General features: G+C 40.0%; 1 pseudogene; it reads left to right on the top strand.

Annotated features, from left to right (window-relative positions):
* Nucleotides 1-6,174: 6,174 nt before the first annotated feature.
* Nucleotides 6,175-7,320, top strand: LOC101335658 (cytokine receptor-like factor 3 pseudogene; annotated as a pseudogene).
* Nucleotides 7,321-9,776: the final 2,456 nt, after the last annotated feature.

Raw genomic sequence — 9,776 nt, 5'->3', positions numbered from 1 at the left:
CATAAGATTAAGGTGTGTGCAGGGCCTGCACTCCTTTAATATGGTCTCAGGCAATCTGCTGAGTTTCTGTGGTTCTTAATCTGGCCTCAGGTGGACTTCCTGAAGAGCTTCTCTTGTTCTTTAATCTGGAATGAAGAATGCTGACATCTTCCATTTGTTGGGAGTTTTAGTTCTATAAAGAGTTTAGAAGATACTGTTATGTGTATCCCTTGAGGCAGAACCAGGACTCTGCTCCAAGGCTGCACTATTGTTTCTTGGCTGTTCCACCCCTATCTCTGCATCCCCTCCCTTCTCTGATTAGCAACAGTTTGAATCTGCCCTTTGGGACTCAGGGGAGGTCATGGAGGCTGGAGTCTTTTCACTATAAACAAGAAATGGGGGACATGGAAAGGCTTCCATGCCCAGGTGTCCCATAGTGTCCTGCTCAGTTTCAACACGGAGTAGGGGACAGTGCAGCAGAAGGAGTCATCCTAAGAATATTTAGTGAGGGAACAGAAAGGCTTAAGTGATACTGTCCAATTATATTAGCCATAAGGGAGTTTCTGCCAGCCAAAACAGAGAGTTTACTTCCCAGGCCCTGCTTTACAAGTAGAGGTTTAAGAAGTCTCTCCTGGGTGCAATTACTGGTGAATAAACCTCAGTCCCAATACAGCAAAAGTAACCTGTGCAGCCTCTTTCGAGAAATTCATTTTAAAATGATTTGGTGGTAGGTAAGGGGTTTGTTTTTTGATATATTGGCTTTCCTAGTATCCTCAGTTCAATTTATTGTGCAGCCATCATAGGCCCCAGGATGCTTTTCTGTTGGCCTTGTGGCAGTGCTGGATAAATTTCAGTATCAACCATGCAAAATGGTTTCTCTGAGTTTCTGTGGATTTAGATCTTCTAAAGAGTTACATTTCCATCTTATTGATTCATATGAAAATATTTCAAACAATCACAAAAGAAAATGTTTCTTCCAAATTCCTCCTTGGCTGAGTTGAACATTTATACAGTGTACAAAGAGCAAAAGGTAAACTTCATGTACATTGGGAACAGGTTGCTTTCCAAGTAACTCAGCCAAAGAGAAAGGATTTGTTGGGTTCACTGGGAAGTGGCCCAGAGCTAATCACTTCAGCACTCCAGATACGGCAACCTTCCTTCCACCACCTCTTACTCATGACACATCCTGATGATTTCATAGCTCAGAAAACCTTGATTCCAGCCCTTGAATGGAGAATCTTGCCACATCACTGCCAAGTTTTCTTTATGCCCCTACTTCTAAGGTGATTGACATCTGCTCACAAAAGTGGGCATCAATTATTAAAATCAGGATAAATAACAATGCTGGTTATTACCTGAATCATACTAGACAAATTTAGAGATAATAACTTAATCCAACTATACTCTAACAACCTCTAAAAAATAAAAAGGATATCTTTTAGGGTTGGTGAAACAAAATCAAGTAAGACTTTGGGTTTTAGGCAGTCACATCATCCTCTTTTGTGAAGTTTTATTGGTTCTTATGGAGACTATTCCTTGTATATTATTTAAGACTTGTTTTCATCCAGATAAAAGGAGTGACAGGCAAGCAGCCCACTCAGCATATCAAGTGGAAAGTGATAAATTTACAGAAAAGAAGCAGCATTTGGATATTCCAATTTGCACTTGTGAATGTGGCAGTGGATTGGATGTCTAGGTTATTCAGCCTCAAATTCAGTCCAGGCCTGCTTGGGCCGCAAAGCAAACCTCAGCAAATTTAAGAAAATTGAAATCATATCAAGGATCTATTCTGACAAAAATGCTATGAGATTAGAAATCAACTACAAGAAAAAAACTGCAAAAAACACAACCATGTGGAGGCTGAACAATACTAAACAACAAATGGATCACTGAAGAAATCAAAGAAGAAACTAAAAAATACCTGGAGACAAATTTAAATGAAAACACGATGATCCAAAGCCTATGGGACACAGCGAAAGCGTTCTAAGAGGGAAGTTTATAGTGATACAACCTTACCTCAGGAAACAAGAAAAATATCAAATAAACAACCTAACCTTGCACTTAAAGCTACTAGAGAAAGAAGAACAAACAAAACCCAAAGTTAGTAGAAGGAAAGAAATCATAAAGATCAGAGCAGAAATAAATGAAATAGAGACTAAAAAAATACTTTAGAAAAGATCAATGAAACTAAAACCTGGTTCTTTGAAAAGATAAACAAAACTGATAAACCTTTAGCCAGATTCATAAAAAAAAAAGAGAGGGCCTAAATCAATAAAATTAGAAATGAAAAAGGAGAAGAGAAGTTACAACTGGCACCACAGAAACACAAAGGATCATGAGAGACTACTACAAGCAACTATATGCCAATAAAATGGACAACCTAGAAGAAATGGACAAATTCTTAGAAAGGAGCAATCTCCCAAGATTGACCCAGCAATAAACATGAATAGTCTAGGGCTGCTTTGGGAACAACTCTATGGCTTTGGAATTACCATCCATTATTACATGGTTATGCCAGAAGGGCACATGCTCTGAAATTGTTGTCAAAAAAGAAGTGATAGGTTTAACTCACCCAGTCTTTTTCATTTTCTCATTCTTCTGGGACTAAGGGAAGGGAAATACTATAAAGAGCAATTTTGAAAGCAGTTGGCCCTTTCAGGCCAAATAGGAAGCACTACTGACAAAGTATTAAATCTTAGTCAATACAGGATCCCCATGCATCATATCGGGTCCTATGCTTTCTTCTAAAGGGAGGAGGTAAAAACTCATTGGCCAAAACTAGGTCCAATATGTCTGCTGGTTTCCTAAGACCACTAGTTAAGCAAGACAATCTCCATACCCTTTTTAGAGCTGTTGACGTTTCCATGAAAAGGCTCCTACAGAAAACAGCCAGATTCCCAACGTTCTCCAGAGATATGCAAGGGATTTTGTCTCTACAGATCCTTACCTATTTCAACTCCAACATCCCACAAAAACTGACCTGTGTTGGGATGGCTTGTACGTGGTGAATTTCTGTCATTCCCCCTCCTATATCCACAACCATCATTGCTACTCAGTAGAGCACAACTGCTCTCAGAGCCCTTCTCAAAATAGTACTCTGTCTTTTTTACCTCTCTTGAGATCCCAGAACAAAATAAAGGCCTGAGTGAGCAATTCACTCAATGCATCGTGTTCTGTTTTAGCTATGGCTATCTAGACCACTTTGGGAGTCCTCCTGACTCTTTTTAAAAACAGTGGCTGTAAGAATTAATACAATTTCTAAATGGAGACTCACAAACTTTCCACAAGTGGTGTAGGCACTCGTCAGTATCAATTTCATATTTTACCAAGAAGGATTTGATTAGATGTCATCTCAGGGTCAAGGACAACTATATTCTTCCTCTGTTGAGGATCAGAGGAGGCAGAGTATAGAGGTGGTGATCTCACATTTTATGGTTGGTGGGTCAAGTGTGCTAAGAAACCAGGTGAAGGAAAAAGCTACTGACTTATGGGTGAGAACCTGGACACTCTGACTCTCACTGTCTATGACAACTCACTCTGTCTCATCTCTCATACCTGCTCACTAAGGCTTTTATTCCTGCTTATGAAATGGCTCTCAAATTCATCCCTCTTTGCCCACTGCCTAATAATCCTTCTCACTAAGAGACTGTATCAACCTCTTATTTGGTTACTCTTAGCTGCAATTTCTATCATCCTCTGCCGTCCAGTCAACCATTTGAAGCACATTCAAATCCTCTGAAGTATGTCACCTTTTAATTTGTATGCAAACTCCTAAACCCGGCAAATAAGGTCTAAATTCTGGCCTTCATCTCTCAGCTCTATTTCATGCTCTCATTCTAATTCTTATCCAAAGTTATTTACTGCCCCTGTACACATTGTGCCCTTGGGACTTTCCCTCTGCTATTTCCTTTCCTAAAATTGCTCCCTTCTTTCTTCCTTTCTAACACCCAAATACTATGCTTGGATCCAGATCAAACTCTGGCTTGACCATGAAGCATTCCCTGATCCTCTGTCCTGGGACTGCTCACTCCTTCCCCTGTGCTCTCTTAGCAAATCAGACTGCATTTTTCATATAGTCTTGATCACACTCTCCTTTATTTTATCATTCACTACCTTGTGAACTAAGAGAATATAAAATTATTATCTGATATAACTCAAGACCTGTCACTGCATGCGTACAAGACTGGCACATGATACAAATACAATAAATATTGCATAATTCACCCTGATGCTCTAGCTTTCCCATTTTGCTACCTGTGTGTTTATTTACAGAGGTTTTATGGGGTGGTGGTGAAGATTTCAGCCTCTGGGAACCAAACTATCTGGATTTGAATCTTGGCTCTGTCCCCTAATATCTGTGTGATCTTAGGGAAGTTACTCCATGAGGATAATAAAGACCTCATATGGTCATCACAAGAATTAAATGAGCTGATATGAGTAAAACATTTAGAACAGTGCCTGGTACACTCTTCAATATTCAATAAAGGTCACAAGTTCACTTAGCTAAACTCTCCCTCAAGCCTGTGATCATTGACTAACAAAGGGCAGGGTGGCATGCTGTGCAGAGCTTTTGTTCAGAATGAGTTCTGGAGCGAAGGGGTCTGGACCAGAAAAGATCTAGCAGATTCTGCAGTCTTGGAAAACAATGAGCCAGGATGACAGAGTCCACTAAGACAGAAAGGAGTAGGCAGGTCTGAATGAGCAGAAACCAGAGACCAGGAGGTCAGAGTCTGCAAGGGTGGCTCCACGAGCAGCTTGGAAAGCGCCTAGTCCTAGGGCAGAGGTGGCTTGCTGTCTGCTCCACATTTGCTTTCCCTTCCAGGAGCAGGCAGACCTGGAAACTCAGGCAAATAACAGAGCTAGAGAAAACCAAAGGCCTCCATCTGGCCGTAGCCCTGTGGAGGCAAACACAAAGATCCAGCCCATCTCATGCAGATATAACCAGAGGATATGCAGTTCACACAGCCCCTGGGTTAATCCCATTACAGACAAATCAGTGACCAACTCAATCTACATTAGGTTAATCCTTTTTTTTGTTTTGTTTTGCTGTACGCGGGCCTCTCACCGCTGCGGCCCCTCCCGCCGCGGAGCACGGGCTCCAGACACGCAGGCCCAGCGGCCACGACCCACGGGCCCAGCCGCTCCGCGGCACCTGGGGCCCCCCTGGACCGGGGCATGAATCCGAGCCCCCCGCATCGGCAGGCGGACTCCCAACCACTGCGCCACCAGGGAAGCCCAGGTTAATCCTTTCTTTAACCTGCAAATTTATAGGTCATCAGTCTAGACAAGGTATGAGCTGTGAGAATGCAATACAAAATGGCAATCCATGGCAATCCACGTCCTTTAGTGCCTAACTCATTTTCTCCTCATAAAACATTCAAAGCATTTTACATTATTACTTTATGCCTGAGTCATAATATTGTTAAAGCTTACAAAAATCATTTCAGTGTTAATTCCCCTGACTCAGCTTTCTTAAATATTCTTCCTCAGAAGTTGTATATAATTTAACCAGAAAAGGTGTTTTTTGTTGTTGTTGTTGTTGTTTTTAACCAACTGAAGTAATCAGAAAACAGATGAAGTAAGGAAAATAAAATAACTGCTAGGTGAATGCAGGGTTTGGAGTTGGGAGCTATGAGCTTCGCTCACTCATTACGTTGCTATAAAATGACCATTTGACCTGGCCCTTTGCCCCACCAGATATCCCTACCATCTACCACAGGCTGAGCCGTGCCATATGCCACCAAATGAAATTATCATTTTTATTATTCTCTCATCAACAACAATGACCAATCAATCCAGAATGAGCAAAAGTCATGTTAAAGGCAACTCCAATATAACGTATCAAAGCAAAAGCATTTTGTCTGTATTCAGAGTCCATTTATCTCTCAAAGGAGCTGCTTCAGGTGCTAGGCAGCTCAGCGAGGTATGGAACAGTCAGGAACCCATACCCACAACCACCGGCCATGCCACCTACAAAGAGGAGTTGGAGCCTGAGCAGCAGGAGGCCCATGAGAACATGGAGCCAACAGGAGCTGGTCCAGAACTTCAGGGGCTGCAGGAGGCACAGAGGCAGGGCATGGATGATCATTTTTCTGAGAATACAGTCTAAAAACTTCTCATGATTCTCAGAAAAGACCATGACTTGAAAAGGATTAAGTCATCATCTCAGAGATGAAAGAGACATCTTCCCAGAGGATGGTCCTGGAATAGCATTTTAATGATTTAAAGGGAGCCCTTAGGAAGCTCCATTTTGAGCGGTTGGTCTTTTGCAAGAAGTAGACACCAATGAACAGAGTAGTAAGCCACTAGATGATTCCAGAAGTCAAAGAGCATGGAACTAACCCTGTAGAGGACAGTCCAAGAAAGAGAGACTGCCATTCTTGGTGGTGTATAAGAGCAGAGTGAGAAGCTGCAGAGCTTTACCAAAAGAGCCTCACACATTCAGTTGGACAGACTACCAGAAGTGCCTTTACTGGATGATGTACGAAGGCAACTTCCTAGTTGAATGACTCAGTTCTTAACATAGTGAAAAACTACATTTTAAACCATGGAACAGCAGCATCTCACCCACTAGTTCAGATACAAGAAAAAAATAGAAAACCCTGGTGGCATGAGTGTACAATGATGTAAGATGGATGATGAGTTTAGTGCCCAAGATGACAGGCTCCAGTCCCATAAATGTACTTCAAATCATTTTGAGGATGTATATGCAGCACTGAAATGAATTTCATAGCATTGTTCTTAGAACCCAATTATCACTTCTGGTGGAGGAGATGGCTTCCAGGAATGGAGTCCTTGAAGCATCCCCCAAATAGGTCATCTCACATTGGTGCCTTATGAGTGGAAAGATGGCCTTGAAGGGCACTGTCTGAGCAATAGAAGAAGTAGAACACTCCAGAAAGATTCTGAATCCAACTCCAGCACCCCAAATTATTTCTGTGGACAGACATTAACATTTGGAGTTGAAATTGAGAGACAATTGGATGGGAGAGACATTATAGGAGTGTGGGCAGATCATAGAATGAATAAGAATCTCTGCAGAAGCATCAGACAGTGTGCATTAGTGCAAACAGTGCCATTTTTGAAAATGGAAAAGAAATGACTAATCAGTTACTGGCAGTTACTCCTGGGAAAGGTGGCTGATAAAACTGTCACATTTGACATTGAAACTGTGACTCTAGGAACCATCAAAATAACAAAGGCAGAAACTTCAAGCTTCAAATAATTATTAGCTTGAACAACAGAGAAGTGTTTGTTGACTGCTTACTTGATGAATCATTCAGATCTCTTTATGTTGGATGTTAATTTTTCCAACCTGAATGGAAAGTGCTAGTGTTTTAGATTCTTGGATGACTAGCTTTGGTCTGCAGGGTTTTAGGGCAGCTGTTCTTAACCTGGTTTAGTTGTAATTGATACAAATAGTAGGATTCAATCTCTTGGGCTATTGGAAATGGAAAATACTTACTGGATACATTTTGGAATATTTTAGCAATAAGATACTTAAATGTTGTAGACAAAACCATAATGCAGTCAATTTTATTTTTAGGAGAGTGTTCATTAAAATACCATATCACAATAAAAATTGAATTGACTTTAAAAATACCCATGTATAAAAAGGGCTATACCCTTCTACTGTGCTTCTTTTTAAAGTTGGTTATTAGAATGGAAAAAGTCAATGTAACATTATTTGATTAAATCTCCATATTTTAAGGATCCAAGACCATATAAAGCTTAGAATAAAACAACAGGAATAGACGTAAAGAAGCCAGAGTTTGGTAATATATATTCATCATGTGCTCTCCACATAAGTGTGTTGAGTGTGCTCTCCATATTCAGATGTTTTGTAAGTACTGTTGACTTTTATCTTAGGTTCAGTAAAACTTTAAGTCCTAAAAGCATTACAATTTTTGCATATTTTTAAATGCCTGACAAAACATCTGAAATAAAGAATTTTCTTTTGCTATTTCTATGCAATGTGATTCAAGATAGTCTAAAGGATTTTTATAGGGCAAAACTACTATGGAAGTGGTATGCACAACAGTGTTAGCCATTTTATGTGTATGTCACGTGCACGTGTGCTTATCCAGCCTCAGTGACATACTTGCACTATTTGTAGGTTATGATTTGCAGTCCAGTTTAATGTCAATTTGATGAATGATATTTTAGTTGAATAAACAAGCACCGTGGGGGAAAGAGAAATAGAGGAAAGATACAGGCTCTTAATTGTCTGGCTCAGAAGGCACACCAACCACTTCTGCTCACAGTCCATTGGGCAATCTAGCCACATGACTCTAACTTAGATATTTTTTGAAAATTGAAACGTGTGTAACATATTTGAAGCATTTATTTCATGTATAGAAATGGTGGTCTTCATTTACTAGGCCAGTCTACAGAAGTTTCTTTTCAATGGGATATTTTTCCTTTTCACTTGTATGAATACAGAAGTATTTTGAAAAGCAAGTTTAATTTTTTTAAGACATTCCCACCAACAGTGGAAGAGGGTTCACTTTTCTTCACACCCTCTCCAGCATTTATTGCTTTTAGATTTTTTGATGATGGCCATTATGACTGGTGTGTGGTCATACTTAATTGTAGTTTTCATTTGCATTTCTCTGATGATTAGTGATGTTGAGCATCCTTTCATGTGTTTGTTGGCAATCTGTATATCTTCTTTGGAGAAATTTCTATTTAGGTCTTCTGCCCATTTTTGGATTGGGTTGTTTGTTATTTTGATATTGAGCTGCATGAGCTGCTTGTAAATTTTGGAGATTAACCCTCTGTCAGTTGCTTCATTTGCAAATATTTTCTCCCATTCTGAGGGTTGTCTTTTCATCTTGTTTGTGTTTTCCTTTGCTGTGCAAAAGATTTTAAGTTTCATTAGGCCCCAGTTGTTTACTTTTGTTTTTATTTCCATTTCTTTAGGAGGTGGGTCAAAAAGGATGTTGCTGTAATTTATGCCATACAGTGTTCTGCCTATGTTTTCTTCTAAGAGTTTGAAAGTGTCTGGCCTTACATTTAGATTTTTGATCCATTTTGAGTTTATTTTTGTGTATGGTGTTAGGGAGTGTTCTAATTTCATTCTTTTACTTGTAGCTGTCCAGTTTTCCAAGCACCACTTATTGAAGAGGCTATCTTTTCTCCATTGTATATTCTTGCCTCCTTTATCAAAAATAAGGTGACCATATGTGTGTGGGTTTATCTCTGGGTTTTCTTTTTTTTTTACATATTTATTGGAGTATAATTGCTTCACAATGGTGTGTTAGTCTCTGCTTTATAACAAAGTGAATCAGTTATACATATACATATGTTCCCATATCTCTTCCCTCTTGTGTCTCCCTCCCTCCAACCCTCCCTATCCCACCCCTCCAGGCCGTCACAAAGCACCGATCTGATCTCCCTGTGCTATGCGGCTGCATAGCACTAGCTATCTACCTTACATTTGGTAGTGTATATATGTCCATGCCTCTCTCTCGCTTTATCACAGCTTACCCTTTCCCCTCCCCATATCCTCAAGTCCATTCTCTAGTAGGTCTGTGTCTTTATTCCTGTCTTACCCCTAGGTTGTTCATGACATTTTCTTTTTTCTTAAATTCCACATATATGTGTTGGCATACGGTATTTGTCTTTCTCTCTCTGACTTACTTCACTCTATCTCTGGGTTTTCTATCCTGTTCCATTGATCTATATATCTGTTTTAGTGCCAGGGCCATACTGTCATGATTACTGTAGGTTTGTAGTATAGTCTGAAGTCCAGGAGCCTGATTCCTCCAGCTCTGTTTTCTTTCTCAATATTGCTT

The sequence above is a fragment of the Tursiops truncatus genome, chromosome 14 (assembly GCF_011762595.2).
Source record: "Tursiops truncatus isolate mTurTru1 chromosome 14, mTurTru1.mat.Y, whole genome shotgun sequence".
NCBI classification, from domain to species: domain Eukaryota; kingdom Metazoa; phylum Chordata; class Mammalia; order Artiodactyla; family Delphinidae; genus Tursiops; species Tursiops truncatus.
The sequence above is the reverse complement of the archived record's forward strand: the minus strand, read 5'-3'. Positions and strand labels throughout refer to the sequence as shown.